A 15,973-nucleotide genomic window follows, 5' to 3' on the forward strand; every position below is an offset into this window, starting at 1 on the left:
GAATGATGGTACTACTCTAATACATCAGATCTGCCCTAGTGAAATTGCACGTGCGGGACAAGACTTTAGAGCTAAGTATTGTGCGATTGATTCACATCTTGCTCATCAAAAACCTTCATCAAGAGCACTACTGTTTAAAAAAATTATGTAACGCTATGAACGTAATATTCTAGTGCCGCAGTACTAATTATGTTGCTTACATTTGTGGCCCAGTGGCCTAATGGATAAGGCATCAGCCTTCGGAGCTGAGGATTGTGGGTTCGAGTCCCATCTGGGTCATCTGAGACTGTGCAGAAAAGCAGTTGTGTAAGGTCAATTGTTCTCTGACCTTTAATTGATACTTGCTGTGAGGATTCGTGTACAGAGTCTAAGTATTGTGTGATTGACTCACATCTTGCTCATCAAAAACCTTCTTTAAGAGTACCACTTTTTAAAAATATCATGTAACGCTATGAAAGTAATATTCTAGTGCCGCAGTACTAATTACGCAGTTTGCAGTTGTGGCCCAGTGGCCTAATGGATAAGGCATCAGCCTTCGGAGCTGAGGATTGTGGGTTCGAGTCCCATCTGGGTCATCTGAGACTGTGCAGAAAAGCAGTTGTGTGAGATCTCCAATCTTTAATTGATACTTTCTGTGAGGATTTGTGTACAGAGCCTAAGATACAGATGGTTGTCTCTGCTTAAACTTTAAGATAATTTCCAAGAAATATTTTTCTAATACATCAGATCTGCTCTGGTGAAATTGCACATGCGGGGCCAGACTTTGGAGCTAAGTATTGTGCGATTGACACACATCTTGCTCATCAAAAACCTTCTTCAAGAGCACTACTTTTTAAAAATATTATATAACGCTATGAAAGTAATATTCTAGTGCCGCAGTACTAATAACATAGCTTGCAGTTGTGACCCAGTGGCCTAATGGATAAGGCATCAGCCTTCGGAGCTGAGGATTGTGGGTTCGAGTCCCATCTGGGTCATCTGAGACTGCAGAAAAGCAGTTGTGTAAGGTCAATTATTCTCTGACCTTTAATTGATACTTTCTGTGAGGATTTGTGTACAGAGCCTAAGATACAGATGGTTGTCTCTGCTTAAACTTTAAGATAATTTCCAAGAAATATTTTTCTTCTAAAAGTGCATTGTGGGTTTCAGTCATATCTGGGTTGCATAAAAGTTTCTTCTTCTTGGGGAGTGCCTACAATGTAATGCTAATTCGTTGGAATGACGGTACTACTTAATACATCAGATCTACTCCAGTGAAATTGCACGTGCGGGACCAGACTTTGGAGCTAAGTATTGTGCGATTGATTTACAGATCTTGCTCATCAAAAACCTTCTTCAAGAGCACTACTTTTTAAAAATATTATGTAACGCTATGAAAGTAATATTCTAGTGCCGCAGTACTAATAACATAGCTTGCAGTTGTGACCCAGTGGCCTAATGGATAAGGCATCAGCCTTCGGAGCTGAGGATTGTGGGTTCGAGTCCCATCTGGGTCATCTGAGACTGCAGAAAAGCAGTTGTGTAAGGTCAATTATTCTCTGACCTTTAATTGATACTTGCTGTGAGGATTCGTGTACAGAGTCTAAGTATTGTGTGATTGACTCACATCTTGCTCATCAAAAACCTTCTTCAAGAGTACCACTTTTTAAAAATATTATGTAACGCTATGAAAGTAATATTCTAGTGCCTCAGTACTAATTACATAGCTTGCAGTTGTGGCCCAGTGGCCTAATGGATAAGGCATCAGCCTTCGGAGCTGAGGATTGTGGGTTCGAGTCCCATCTGGGTCATCTGAGACTGTGCAGAAAAGCAGTTGTGTGAGATCTCCAATCTTTAATTGATACTTTCTGTGAGGATTTGTGTACAGAGCCTAAGAGATACAGATGGTTGTCTCTGCTTGAAACTTTAAGATAATTTCCAAGAAATATTTTTCTTCTAATACATGAGATCTGCTCTGGTGAAATTGCACATGCGGGGCCAGACTGGGTTGGAGCTAAGTATTGTGCGATTGACACACATCTTGCTCATCAAAAACCTTCTTCACAGATGCACTACTTTTTAAAAATATCGTATGTAACGCTATGAAAGGTAATATTCTAGTGCCGCCGTACTAGATCTATGTTGCTTGCAGTTGTGGCCCAGTGGCCTAATGGATAAGGCATCAGCCTTCGGAGCTGAGGATTGTGGGTTCGAGTCCCATCTGGGTCATCTGAGACTGTGCAGAAAAGCAGTTGTGTGAGCTTTCCAATCTTTAATTGATACTTTCTGTGAGGATTTGTGTACAGAGCCTAAGATACAGATGGTTGTCTCTGCTTGAACTTTAAGATAATTTCCATGAAATATTTTTCTTCTAAAAGTGCATTGTGGGTTTCAGTCATATCTGGGTTGCATAAAGTTTCTTCTTCTTGGGGATGCCTAAATGAATGCAATTCTTGGAATGACTACTACTTAATACATCAATTTATTCATGAAATTGCACGTGCGGGACCAGACTAACTAAGTATTGTGCGATTGATTTACATCTTGCTCAAAAAACCTTCATCAAGAGCACTACCTTTTAAAAAATATTTTGTAACTTGAAAGTAATCTTCTAGTGCCGCACTACTAATTATGTTGCTTGCGGTTGTGGCCCATCAGCCTTCGGAGCTGAGGATTGTGGGTTCGAGTCCCATCTGGGTCATCTGAGACTGTGCAGAAAAGCAGTTGTGTAAGGTCAATTATTCTCTGACCTTTAATTGATACTTGCTGTGAGGATTCGTGTACAGAGTCTAAGTATTGTGTGATTGACTCACATCTTGCTCATCAAAAACCTTCTTCAAGAGTACCACTTTTTAAAACTATTATGTAACGCTATGAAAGTAATATTCTAGTGCCTCAGTACTAATTACATAGCTTGCAGTTGTGGCCCAGTGGCCTAATGGATAAGGCATCAGCCTTCGGAGCTGAGGATTGTGGGTTCGAGTCCCATCTGGGTTATCTGAGACTGTGCAGAAAAGCAGTTGTGTGAGATCTCCAATCTTTAATTGATACTTTCTGTGAGGATTTGTGTACAGAGCCTGAGATACAGATGGTTGTCTCTGCTTGAACTTTAAGATAATTTCCATGAAATATTTTTCTTCTAAAAGTATTGTGGGTTTGAGTCATATCTGGGTTGCATAAAAGTTTCTTCTTCTTGGGGAGTGCCTACAATGTAATGCTAATTCGTGGAATGACGGTACTACTCTAATACATCAGATCTACTCAGTGAAATTGCATGTGCGGGACCAGACTTTAGAGCTAAGTATTGTGCATTGATTCACATCTTGCTCATCAAAAACCTTCTCAAGAGCACTCTTTTTAAAAATATTTTGAGCATGAAAGTAATCTACCGCACTTTTTGTTGCTTGCGGTTGTGGCCCATCAGCCTTCGGAGCTGAGGATTGTGGGTTCGATCCCATCTGGGTCATCTGAGACTGTGCAAAAAGCGTTGTGTAAGGTCTATATTCTCTGACCTTTAATTGTACTTGCTGTGAGGATTCGTGTACAGAGTCTAAGTATTGTGCGATTGCCTCACATCTTGCTCATCGAAAACCTTCTTCAAGAGCACTACTTTTTAAAAATATTATGTAACGCTATGAAAGTAATATTCTAGTGCTGCAGTACTAATTATGTCGCTTGAGGTTGTGGCCCAGTGGCCTAATGGATAAGGCATCAGCCTTCGGAGCTGAGGATTGTGGGTTCGAGTCCCATCTGGGTCATCTGAGACTGTGCAGAAAAGCAGTTGTGTGAGATTTCCAATCTTTAATTGATACTTTCTGTGAGGATTTGTGTACAGAGCCTAAGATACAGATGGTTGTCTCTGCTTAAACTTTAAGATAATTTCCAAGAAATATTTTTCTAATACATCAGATCTGCTCTGGTGAAATTGCACATGCGGGGCCAGACTTTGGAGCTAAGTATTGTGCGATTGACACACATCTTGCTCATCAAAAACCTTCTTCAAGAGCACTACTTTTTAAAAATATTATGTAACGCTATGAAAGTAATATTCTAGTGCCGCCGTACTAATTATGTTGCTTGCAGTTGTGGCCCAGTGGCCTAATGGATAAGGCATCAGCCTTCAGATCTGAGGATTGTGGGTTCGAGTCCCATCTGGGTCATCTGGGTCATCTGAGACTGTGTAGAAAAGCAGTTGTGTGAGATCTTCATTGTTTAATTGATACTTTCTGTGAGGATTTGTGTACAGAGCCTAATATACAGATGGTTGTCTCTGCTTGAACATTAAGATAATTTCCATGAAATATTTGTCTTCTAAAAGTGCATTGTGGGTTTGAGTCATATTTGGGTTGCATAAAAGTTTCTTCTTCTTGGGGAGTGCCTACAATGTAATGCTAATTCGTTGGAATGACGGTACTACTCTAATACATCAGATCTACTCCAGTGAAACTGAACGCGTGGGACCAGAGGTAAGTACACAATACTTGAAGCTAGGTATTGTGTGAGTGACTCACATCTTGCTCATCAAAAACCTTCTTAAAGAGTAGCACTTTTTAAAAATATTATATAACGCTATGAAAGTAATATTCTAGTGCCGTAGTACTAATTAAATCACTTGCAGTTGTGGCCCAGTGGCCTAATGGATAAGGCATCAGCCTTCGGAGCTGAGGATTGAAGTTTCTTCTTCTTGGGGAGTGCCTACAATATAATGTTAAGTCGTTGGAATGATGGTACTACTCTAATACATCAGATCTGCCCTAGTGAAATTGCACGTGCGGGGCCAGACTTTGGAGCTAAGTATTGTGCGATTGACACACATCTTGCTCATCAAAAACCTTCTTCAAGAGCACTACTTTTTAAAAAATTATGTAACGCGTCTAGTGCCGTACTAATCTTGCAGTGGCCTAATGGATAAGGCATCAGAGCTGAGGAAGTCATCTCATCTGTGTGCAGATTGTGTCCAATCTTTAATTGATACTTTCTGTGAGGATTTGTGTTGTTACGGCCAGCTCGTTTCAAGCCACAACATAAAAAAGGGATGACACACCACCGTGCAATCAATATAAATTAATTTATTGATTTAACAAACATAGCAATAATCACAAATAACAAACGTAAGTCTAGGGAAAAATAAAATATCAAAGGAAATAACAAAATAACACTAACTAAGTCTTAAAGCTACAAGATATAAGAAATGTATAACTAAAGAAAGAGAGAGATGTCAAGAGCAACTCCTGGGAGAACCACCCCACCAAGAGAGCTAACCTCAATAAACAACCCTGAGTCCTTATATATATTCTACACCCCTGATCACTATTAATTAATCAATCAATCAATCAATCAGAAGCGACACAGAACTCCCGCAGTCTGCCACCAACAGGTAGGGAGGATACTCCGGGTCGTCACACCTCCCACTCCAAAAAGAGGTTCCCTAAAGAACCGACAAAAATTTAAACAACACAAAAAGAAAATATTAATACATAATCACAAAAAAAAAATGAAGGCCCCTGATACTCATCTCTGCAATCCTGTTCCATTTCACTCTTGGATCTCCTGGGCCCTAGGACATCAAAGAGAGACAGAGAAAAGGAGGAAAAGAGAAGGGCACAGCCAACACCACGCAAAAACCCCTTTAAACACGGGAGAGAGCATCGGCAATTAGATTATCCTTGCCTCGTATGTGCTTAATTTGTAGATGAAAAGGCTGTAAGGTAAGACTCCACCTCATGATTCTTTGATTTTTACCCCGCATTCTGTCCAAGAAAGTTAAAGGGTTGTGGTCGGTATACACTATGATGGGGCCACAAATGGAGCTCAAGTAGACCTCAAAATGTTGAACAGCCAACACCAGGGCCAAGGCCTCTTTTTCGATAGTAGAATAAGCCTGCTGATGGCGGTTAAATTTTTTTGAGAAATAGCTTACCGGATGTTCAATTCCATCAGCATCTTCCTGTAAAAGAACAGCACCAGCACCACAAGCACTGGCATCTACTGCAAGGAGAAAAGACCTCTTAAAATCAGGTGTAGCAAGTACAGGTGCATTGGCTAAAAGGGCTTTAGCATTATCAAAAGCACACTGGCACTGTTCTGACCACTTAAATGGTTTCTTTGGACTCAATAAGTCAGTCAAAGGGGTAACAACACTAGCAAAATTCTGACAAAACCCTCGGTAGTAGCCTACCATTCCCAGGAATCGACGGAGTTCACGACGGGTAGCAGGCATAGGGAACTTAACAATAGCATCAACCTTAGCATCAATTGGTTTCACAAAACCCCGACCAACCACCTTACCCAGATAGGTCACAGGTGGCTTTTCCGAACTCGCATTTAGCAAGATTAATGGTTAAATTGGCTTCGGCCAGACGTACAAAAAGCTCTCTAATTTGGTCAAGGTGTTCGGACCAAGAAGAACTAAACAAAACAACATCATCCAAGTATGCCTCGCACCCTGACAACCCAGATAGTACTCTATTCACCAACCGCTGGAATGTAGCGGGAGCATTTCGGACCCCAAAAGGCATAACCGTGTATTGAAGGAAGCTGTCAGGTGTAACAAAAGCAGACAATTCCTTAGCACGGGATGTTAACGGCACTTGCCAATAACCTTTCAGAAGGTCGAACTTACTGACGAATTCTGCGGAGCCAACACGATCAACGCAATCATCAATTCTAGGTAAAGGATAGCAATCAGGTTTTGTCAGAGAATTGAGCTTCCTGTAGTCAGTGCAAAAACGATATGTATTATCAGGTTTATTCACTAAAATACAGGGTGAACTCCAAGAACTAAAACTGGGTTCTGCCAGGTTATGAGCGAGTAAATAATCGACCTCCTTCTGAAGTAATTCCCTTTTAATAGGATTTACTCGATACGCATGTTGTTTTACCGGTTGAGCGGTACCGACATCAATATCATGCTCGATGATATGAGTTCGGGTGGGGACATCTGAAAAAAGAGAGGGGAAAGAACTTACCAATTTCATTATGTCAATCTTTTCCGACTCAGACAAATGAGACAAATGGCAAGACAAATTACAAAAAATTTCAGAATTGTTAAGTCGTCCCTCCACTACCCCTCGAGAAGGACCGTTCATCTCTTCCATAGCTACTGGACCTGACTGTCCCACCATCTCTTCAGACATTTCTGAAGTGCTCTGACCAGCAACTGCAGTAGTGGACACAACATCAACAAATAGCAAAGTCACAGGAGTCACATAAGATTTCAATAAGTTAATATGACAAACCTGCACTTTCTTTCGGCGATCAGGCGTGTTTAATAGGTAGTTGTTATTGGGAAAACATTTCACGATCGTATAGGGTCCCGTAAACCTAGCCTGGAAAGGACTAGTCAAAATGGGTAATAAAGCCAACACTTGGTCACCTACCTGAAATTCTCTAGGCTTAACCTTACGGTCAAACAATCTCTGCATCTTCCCCTGAGACTTACCTAGTTTTCTTTGGGCAATAGCTCTAGCTTCATAGAGTCGATAACGAAAGCTACTTACATAGTCTAAAACATTCTCTGGCGGGTCAGAGGTCTTCCATTCGTCAGCAAGAACAGCAATAGGGCCCCTGACAGTGTGTCCAAACACCAATTCATTAGGACTGAAACCTATGCTCTCTTGTACGACTTCACGGATTGCTAATAACATCCAAGGAAGTCCCTCTTCCCAGTCACAGTCGAGTTCAACACAATAAGATCTCAAAAGTGACTTCAGGGTCTGATGGAATCTCTCTAGCGCCCCCTGACTCTGAGGATGATAGGCACTTGAGATGTTATGTGTTACTTTAAGTTGTCTCATGACTTTAGAGAAATGTCGAGACATAAAGTTCGAGCCCTGATCAGACTGGATATTTTTCGGAATGCCAAAGATAGACATGAAACTTGTTAGAGCTTTTAAAACCGATTTGGTAGTAATTGATCTCAAGGGATAGGCTGCAGGATAGCGTGTGGACTGACACATTACCGTCAATAGATAAGCATGTCCAGCTTTAGATCGCGGTAAAGGACCAACACAATCAATGATCAAATGTTCGAAGGGAGTTGTAACAGCAGCAATAGGCTGTAACGGAGCCAGCGGAATTTTCTGGTTTGGCTTCCCAGTCATTTGACACGTATGACAAGACCGTATATAACTGATTACATCTCGCTTGATTCTTGGCCAATAGAATTTTCTCAAAATTCTGTCATAGGTCTTTCGTACACCCATATGACCAGCTACACCTTCATGAGATAACTGCAGGACAGCTTGACGAAAAGTAGCAGGAACCACAATTTGAATTCTAGGGTTGATTAAAATATCAGAACTCATAGGTTGTTGTCTACAGAGCAATCCATCTCGAAGAAAGTAGACAGGAAGTGAATTCTGGTCACCACTTCCTTCCTTCACTGAAGAAAAAAGATCTTGGAGGGTGCAATCCGACTGCTGTTCTTTGATTAATTCATCTCGAGTTACACTATACAGTGGAGATAAAGAACAAGCATCAGCATTATCAAAGCAAAATATACTTTCAGGCTTAGAACGAGATTTTTCCCCATTGTCAACAACAGATGGTAACTCAAACACAGGAATCACATCTTCATTATCAGTGTACACAGTATTACGGTCTGGTTGGGAAGAATTCACAGAGGAAATAAAAGTATCACTAAGAATACTTCCCTTTTCATCAGATATCATTTTCTTAGCCTTGGCTCGAGTTATGGCACATGCAGGAAATAAATTAGGACGGTCAGGGGAGACATCCATTTTGTCTACATCAGGAACCACTATAGGTGGAACTCCACCGTCAGACTTTTCCCACACATTTCCTCCTGCTAGATCATTACCTAGTATAAAGGTGACACCAGGAACAGGAAGCACAGCACGAACTCCAACAACAACATTACCCGACACCAGTTTTGAGGAGAGATGTATGCGGTGTAAAGGAACTTCCATAAACCCCATCTCAAACCCTCTAACTAGTACATGAGTTCCAGTAGCAGTACGATCAGACAAAGGCAGAAGTCCTTCCAATAAAAAGGACTGCGCGGCCCCAGTATCTCGAAGGATACAAACAGGAACAGTCTTCTCAAAGCCAGGAAAAGACACAGTCCCCTCTGTAAGAAATGGTGCATAATCATTATGACACTTAACATCCTCAATCTCCAACTCAGAGATATCCCTCTGCTTAGGCTGTATTTTCACAGATTGGGCAAGACTGTGGTTCTCGCATGATGTAGAAATTAAGCCGACAGTTTTAGCAGATCTCTCCTTTTTCTTAAGAACAGCACAATCAGAAATTTTATGCCCCGCCTTTTTACAATAAAAGCAAACAATCTCACCTTTTATGCGTGTATTAGCAACAGCATGATCAGTGGAAGAACTAGAAACAACATTCTGACGTGTTACAGTCGCTTTGCTCTTACCAAAGACACTCATCTTAGGTTTATGCAAGTCATTTAAATGGCTAGTCGTACTTCGGTGAGTAAGAACAAATTCGTCGGCCATGAGAGCAGCATCGGACAATTTACTCACCTTATGCTCATTTAAATACATAGCGACAGCATTCGGCACGCAATGTTTAAACTCTTCCAAAAGAATCAGTTCTCTAAGCTGTTCTTTAGTGGTGACTTTCATCGAGGTACACCAACGATCAAACATATTTTCTTTTTCTCTGGCAAATTCAAGATAAGTGCACTTCTCAGGTTTAAAGAAACTTCTAAATCTCTGACGATATGCCTCAGGTGCTAATTCATATGCTTGCAATAGTGCAGATTTAACAATTTCGTAGTCACCGCTTTGCTCAACAGTCAGCGCTGAATAAACTTCCTGTGCTCTCCCTGTTAACACACATTGCAGCAATAATGTCCAAAATTCTCTGGGCCATTTCAGCGACTCTGCGACACGTTCAAAATGAGAAAAATATTTCTCTACCTCCCTCTCAGAAAACGGCGGTACCATTCTCATGTGTTTAAAAACATCAAAAACAGGTGCAGCAGAGACGGATTCATTAGAGGACACAGAAAGTGGAGTTTCAACAGTTTTTACAGTCATTTCTAATTCGAGCTTTCTCAACTGAAACTGTCTTTCTTCCCTTTCTTTTTCAAACTGCAACTCCAATTTTCGCATCTCTAACTGTTGTTGTAACCTCTTCACCTCAACATCTCTCTCCAACTCTTTCTCTTTCAAAGCACAAACGTCACGCTCTGCACGAAGCTTCTCCACATCAACACATAGCTGCTTTTCTTGCAAAGACATCTCACTAAACTTTACATTTCTGTCAGCATCAAAAAGAGGAGACGTTAAAGACTCTTCAGGGTTAATAACTTCAGCTCTTACCTCTAAAACGCCCCGTTCGAAAAGCGCGCTTCTCACAGTGTTCATCAGCGTTTCTCTAAGCTTCTTGTCGTTGCTTGTCACCTCCACGCCAAAACGCTCTGCAATCTGCAACAATTCTTCCTTGGTGCATCTCTCCAGTAATATTTCTGAAGGAAACGCGAAGAAATCTTCGACTACCGAAGGCATTTTTAGTACGCTAGAAGTTAGGCTAACAAACAAAACACATGTGAGAACGCCACTATAAACTACAACATTGAAACTACAAATCCCATAAGCCTCTTCGCCAGGGATCGTCGCAGCATAACACGCTCAAATTGCAAAATCCCCGCCCAGTTACAAGATAGATGCAATACAAACTTACCACAAGTCGTTCCCCACAACATCTTCATACTGGCAGGCACTACAAACAACACGGACGCAAAAAACAGCAAACAATGTCACCTTAAATGAAAATGAGAGACTTCAGTTCCTAACTACACACTAAATGAAACTAACTAAACCTACCTAGTCTTCAAAGGTGTACCGGGCTCGAGGCGGCATTTAAACGCTAAACTCTGGGACAATTGGTACATTTAAACCAAAAGCCCGAAGCGTACCCCCGACAGAGATTTAAAACCTCCGCCCAGAATAACCTTTAAAAATAAGAAAGGCAAAATAACAAACAAAAATAACAAATAGTGTCCCGATGGAAGGATTACTTACAACCCAGCTGAGAACACACTAAATAACTGAAGTCTGCTCATTTGCACAGGTGAACACTGAAAACATCATACACTTACTTATACATGTAGCGATCCGTGACGAGCCCCCAATTTTATGTACGGCCAGCTCGTTTCAAGCCACAACATAAAAAAGGGATGACACACCACCGTGCAATCAATATAAATTAATTTATTGATTTAACAAACATAGCAATAATCACAAATAACAAACGTAAGTCTAGGGAAAAATAAAATATCAAAGGAAATAACAAAATAACACTAACTAAGTCTTAAAGCTACAAGATATAAGAAATGTATAACTAAAGAAAGAGAGAGATGTCAAGAGCAACTCCTGGGAGAACCACCCCACCAAGAGAGCTAACCTCAATAAACAACCCTGAGTCCTTATATATATTCTACACCCCTGATCACTATTAATTAATCAATCAATCAATCAATCAGAAGCGACACAGAACTCCCGCAGTCTGCCACCAACAGGTAGGGAGGATACTCCGGGTCGTCACAGTGTACAGAGCCTAAGATACAGATGGTTGTCTCTGCTTGAACTTTAAGATAATTTCCATGAAATATTTTTCTTCTAAAAGTGCATTGTGGGTTTGAGTCATATCTGGGTTGCATAAAAGTTTCTTCTTCTTGGGGAGTGCCTACAATGTAATGCTAATTCGTTGGAATGACGGTACTACTCTAATACATCAGATCTACTCCAGTGAAATTGCACGTGCGGGACCAGACTTTAGAGCTAAGTATTGTGCGATTGATTCACATCTTGCTCATCAAAAACCTTCATCAAGAGCACTACCTTTTAAAAATATTTTGTAACGCTATGAAAGTAATCTTCTAGTGCCGCACTACTAATTATGTTGCTTGCGGTTGTGGCCCATCAGCCTTCGGAGCTGAGAATTGTGGGTTCGAGTCCCATCTGGGTCATCTGAGACTGTGCAGAAAAGCAGTTGTGTAAGGTCAATTATTCTCTGACCTTTAATTGATACTTGCTGTGAGGATTCGTGTACAGAGTCTAAGTATTGTGTGATTGACTCACATCTTGCTCATCAAAAACCTTCTTCAAGAGTACCACTTTTTAAAACTATTATGTAACGCTATGAAAGTAATATTCTAGTGCCTCAGTACTAATTACATAGCTTGCAGTTGTGGCCCAGTGGCCTAATGGATAAGGCATCAGCCTTCGGAGCTGAGGATTGTGGGTTCGAGTCCCATCTGGGTCATCTGAGACTGTGCAGAAAAGCAGTTGTGTGAGATCTCCAATCTTTAATTGATACTTTCTGTGAGGATTTGTGTACAGAGCCTAAGATACAGATGGTTGTCTCTGCTTGAACTTTAAGATAATTTCCATGAAATATTTTTCTTCTAAAAGTGCATTGTGGGTTTGAGTCATATCTGGGTTGCATAAAAGTTTCTTCTTCTTGGGGAGTGCCTACAATGTAATGCTAATTCGTTGGAATGACGGTACTACTCTAATACATCAGATCTACTCCAGTGAAATTGCACGTGCGGGACCAGACTTTAGAGCTAAGTATTGTGCGATTGATTCACATCTTGCTCATCAAAAACCTTCATCAAGAGCACTACTTTTTAAAAATATTTTGTAACGCTATGAAAGTAATCTTCTAGTGCCGCACTACTAATTATGTTGCTTGCGGTTGTGGCCCATCAGCCTTCGGAGCTGAGGATTGTGGGTTCGAGTCCCATCTGGGTCATCTGAGACTGTGCAGAAAAGCAGTTGTGTAAGGTCTAGTATTCTCTGAGCTTTAATTGATACTTGCTGTGAGGATTCGTGTACAGAGTCTAAGTATTGTGAGATTGCCTCACATCTTGCTCATCGAAAACCTTCTTCAAGAGCACTACTTTTTAAAAATATTATGTAACGCTATGAAAGTAATATTCTAGTGCTGCAGTACTAATTATGTCGCTTGCGGTTGTGGCCCAGTGGCCTAATGGATAAGGCATCAGCCTTCGGAGCTGAGGATTGTGGGTTCGAGTCCCATCTGGGTCATCTGAGACTGTGCAGAAAAGCAGTTGTGTGAGATTTCCAATCTTTAATTGATACTTTCTGTGAGGATTTGTGTACAGAGCCTAAGATACAGATGGTTGTCTCTGCTTAAACTTTAAGATAATTTCCAAGAAATATTTTTCTAATACATCAGATCTGCTCTGGTGAAATTGCACATGCGGGGCCAGACTTTGGAGCTAAGTATTGTGCGATTGACACACATCTTGCTCATCAAAAACCTTCTTCAAGAGCACTACTTTTTAAAAATATTATGTAACGCTATGAAAGTAATATTCTAGTGCCGCCGTACTAATTAAGTTGCTTGCAGTTGTGGCCCAGTGGCCTAATGGATAAGGCATCAGCCTTCGGAGCTGAGGATTGTGGGTTCGAGTCCCATCTGGGTCATCTGAGACTGTGCAGAAAAGCAGTTGTGTAAGGTCAATTATTCTCTGACCTTTAATTGATACTTGCTGTGAGGATTCGTGTACAGAGTCTAAGTATTGTGTGATTGACTCACATCTTGCTCATCAAAAACCTTCTTCAAGAGTACCACTTTTCAAAAATATTATGTAACGCTATGAAAGTAATATTCTAGTGCCGCAGTACTAATTACATAGCTTGCAGTTGTGGCCCAGTGGCCTAATGGATAAGGCATCAGCCTTCTGAGCTGAGGATTGTGGGTTCGAGTCCCATCTGGGTCATCTGAGACTGTGCAGAAAAGCACTTGTGTGAGATTTCCAATCTTTAATTGATACTTTCTGTGAGGATTTGTGTACAGAGCCTAAGATACAGATGGTTGTCTCTGCTTGAACTTTAAGATAATTTCCATGAATATTTTTATTCTAAAAGTGCATTGTGGGTTTGAGTCATATCTGGGTTGCATAAAAGTTTCTTCTTCTTGGGGAGTGCCTACAATGTAATGCTAATTCGTTGGAATGACGGTATTACTCTAATACATCAGATCTACTCCAGTGAAACTGCAGGCATGGGACCAGAGCTAAGTACACAATACTTGAAGCTAGGTATTGTGCGAGTGACTCACATCTTGCTCATCAAAAACCTTCTTAAAGAGTACCACTTTTTAAAAATATTATGTAACGCTATGAAAGTAATATTCTAGTGCCGCCATACTAATTATGTTGCTTGCAGTTGTGGCCCAGTGGCCTAATGGATAAGGCATCAGCCTTCGGAGCTGAGGATTGTGGGTTCGAGTCCCATCTGGGTCATCTGAGACTGTGCAGAAAAGCAGTTGTGTGAGATCTTCATTCTTTAATTGATACTTTCTGTGAGGATTTGTGTACAGAGCCTAAGATACAGATGGTTGTCTCTGCTTGAACTTTAAGATAATTTCCATGAAATATTTGTCTTCTAAAAGTGCATTGTGGGTTTGAGTCATATCTGGGTTGCATAAAAGTTTCTTCTTCTTGGGGAGTGCCTACAATGTAATGCTAATTCGTTGGAATGACGGTACTACTCTAATACATCAGATCTACTCCAGTGAAACTGAACGCGTGGGACCAGAGGTAAGTACACAATACTTGAAGCTAGGTATTGTGCGAGTGATTCACATCTTGCTCATCAAAAACCTTTTTAAAGAGTACCACTTTTTAAAAATATTATATAACGCTATGAAAGTAATATTCTAGTGCCGTAGTACTAATTACATCACTTGCAGTTGTGGCCCAGTGGCCTAATGGATAAGGCATAAGCCTTCGGAGCTGAGGATTGTGGGTTCGAGTCCCATCTGGGTCATCTGAGACTGTGCAGAAAAGCAGTTGTGTAAGGTCAATTGTTCTCTGACCTTTAATTGATACTTGCTGTGAGGATTCGTGTACAGAGTCTAAGTATTGTGCGATTGCCTCACATCTTGCTCATCGAAAACCTTCTTCAAGAGCACTACTTTTTAAAAATATTATGTAACGCTATGAAAGTAATATTCTAGTGCTGCAGTACTAATTATGTCACTTGCGGTTGTGGCCCAGTGGCCTAATGGATAAGGCATCAGCCTTCGGAGCTGAGGATTGTGGGTTCGAGTCCCATCTGGGTCATCTGAGACTGTGCAGAAAAGCAGTTGTGTGAGATTTCCAATCTTTAATTGATACTTTCTGTGAGGATTTGTGTACAGAGCCTAAGATACAGATGGTTGTCTCTGCTTAAACTTTAAGATAATTTCCAAGAAATATTTTTCTAATACATCAGATCTGCTCTGGTGAAATTGCACATGCGGGGCCAGACTTTGGAGCTAAGTATTGTGCGATTGACACACATCTTGCTCATCAAAAACCTTCTTCAAGAGCACTACTTTTTAAAAATATTATGTAACGCTATGAAAGTAATATTCTAGTGCCGCCGTACTAATTATGTTGCTTGCAGATGTGGCCCAGTGGCCTAATGGATAAGGCATCAGCCTTCGGAGCTGAGGATTGTGGGTTCGAGTCCCATCTGGGTCATCTGAGACTGTGCAGAAAAGCAGTTGTGTGAGATCTCCAATCTTTAATTGATACTTTCTGTGAGGATTTGTGTACAGAGCCTAAGATACAGATGGTTGTCTCTGCTTGAACTTTAAGATAATTTCCATGAAATATTCTTCTTCTAAAAGTGCATTGTGGGTTTGAGTCATATCTGGGTTGCATAAAAGTTTCTTCTTCTTGGGGAGTGCCTACAATGTAATGCTAATTCGTTGGAATGACGGTACTACTGTAATACATCAGATCTACTGCAGTGAAACTGCAGGCATGGGACCAGAGCTAAGTAAACAATACTTGAAGCTAGGTATTGTGCGAGTGACTCACATCTTGCTCATCAAAAACCTTCTTAAAGAGTACCACTTTTTAAAAATATTATATAACGCTATGAAAGTAATATTATAGTGCCGCAGTACTAATTGCATAGCTTGCAGTTGTGGCCCAGTGGCCTAATGGATAAGGCATCAGCCTTCGGAGATGAGGATT

At 40.8% G+C, this 15,973-nt stretch overlaps 12 non-coding genes across 12 annotated transcripts; all 12 read left to right on the plus strand.

Annotated features, from left to right (window-relative positions):
* The first annotated feature begins 206 nt into the window (after window positions 1–206).
* On the plus strand, window positions 207–279 carry trnar-ucg. The gene has a single exon. It is a non-coding gene; the product is annotated as a tRNA-Arg (tRNA).
* A 223-nt stretch (window positions 280–502) lies between these two features.
* Window positions 503–575, plus strand: trnar-ucg. Its single transcript has one exon. It is a non-coding gene; the product is annotated as a tRNA-Arg (tRNA).
* A 1,142-nt stretch (window positions 576–1,717) lies between these two features.
* trnar-ucg lies at window positions 1,718–1,790 on the plus strand. Its single transcript has one exon. It is a non-coding gene; the product is annotated as a tRNA-Arg (tRNA).
* Window positions 1,791–2,135: 345 nt separating this feature from the next.
* Window positions 2,136–2,208, plus strand: trnar-ucg. Its single transcript has one exon. It is a non-coding gene; the product is annotated as a tRNA-Arg (tRNA).
* Window positions 2,209–3,664: 1,456 nt separating this feature from the next.
* trnar-ucg lies at window positions 3,665–3,737 on the plus strand. Its single transcript has one exon. It is a non-coding gene; the product is annotated as a tRNA-Arg (tRNA).
* Window positions 3,738–12,164: 8,427 nt separating this feature from the next.
* trnar-ucg lies at window positions 12,165–12,237 on the plus strand. The gene has a single exon. It is a non-coding gene; the product is annotated as a tRNA-Arg (tRNA).
* Window positions 12,238–12,952: 715 nt separating this feature from the next.
* Window positions 12,953–13,025, plus strand: trnar-ucg. The gene has a single exon. It is a non-coding gene; the product is annotated as a tRNA-Arg (tRNA).
* A 329-nt stretch (window positions 13,026–13,354) lies between these two features.
* On the plus strand, window positions 13,355–13,427 carry trnar-ucg. The gene has a single exon. It is a non-coding gene; the product is annotated as a tRNA-Arg (tRNA).
* Window positions 13,428–13,650: 223 nt separating this feature from the next.
* trnar-ucu lies at window positions 13,651–13,723 on the plus strand. Its single transcript has one exon. It is a non-coding gene; the product is annotated as a tRNA-Arg (tRNA).
* Window positions 13,724–14,175: 452 nt separating this feature from the next.
* trnar-ucg lies at window positions 14,176–14,248 on the plus strand. Its single transcript has one exon. It is a non-coding gene; the product is annotated as a tRNA-Arg (tRNA).
* Window positions 14,249–14,997: 749 nt separating this feature from the next.
* trnar-ucg lies at window positions 14,998–15,070 on the plus strand. The gene has a single exon. It is a non-coding gene; the product is annotated as a tRNA-Arg (tRNA).
* Window positions 15,071–15,399: 329 nt separating this feature from the next.
* On the plus strand, window positions 15,400–15,472 carry trnar-ucg. Its single transcript has one exon. It is a non-coding gene; the product is annotated as a tRNA-Arg (tRNA).
* The last annotated feature ends 501 nt before the right edge of the window (window positions 15,473–15,973 follow it).

The sequence above is a fragment of the Megalobrama amblycephala genome, linkage group LG4 (assembly GCF_018812025.1).
Source record: "Megalobrama amblycephala isolate DHTTF-2021 linkage group LG4, ASM1881202v1, whole genome shotgun sequence".
Classification (NCBI taxonomy): Eukaryota; Metazoa; Chordata; class Actinopteri; order Cypriniformes; family Xenocyprididae; genus Megalobrama; species Megalobrama amblycephala.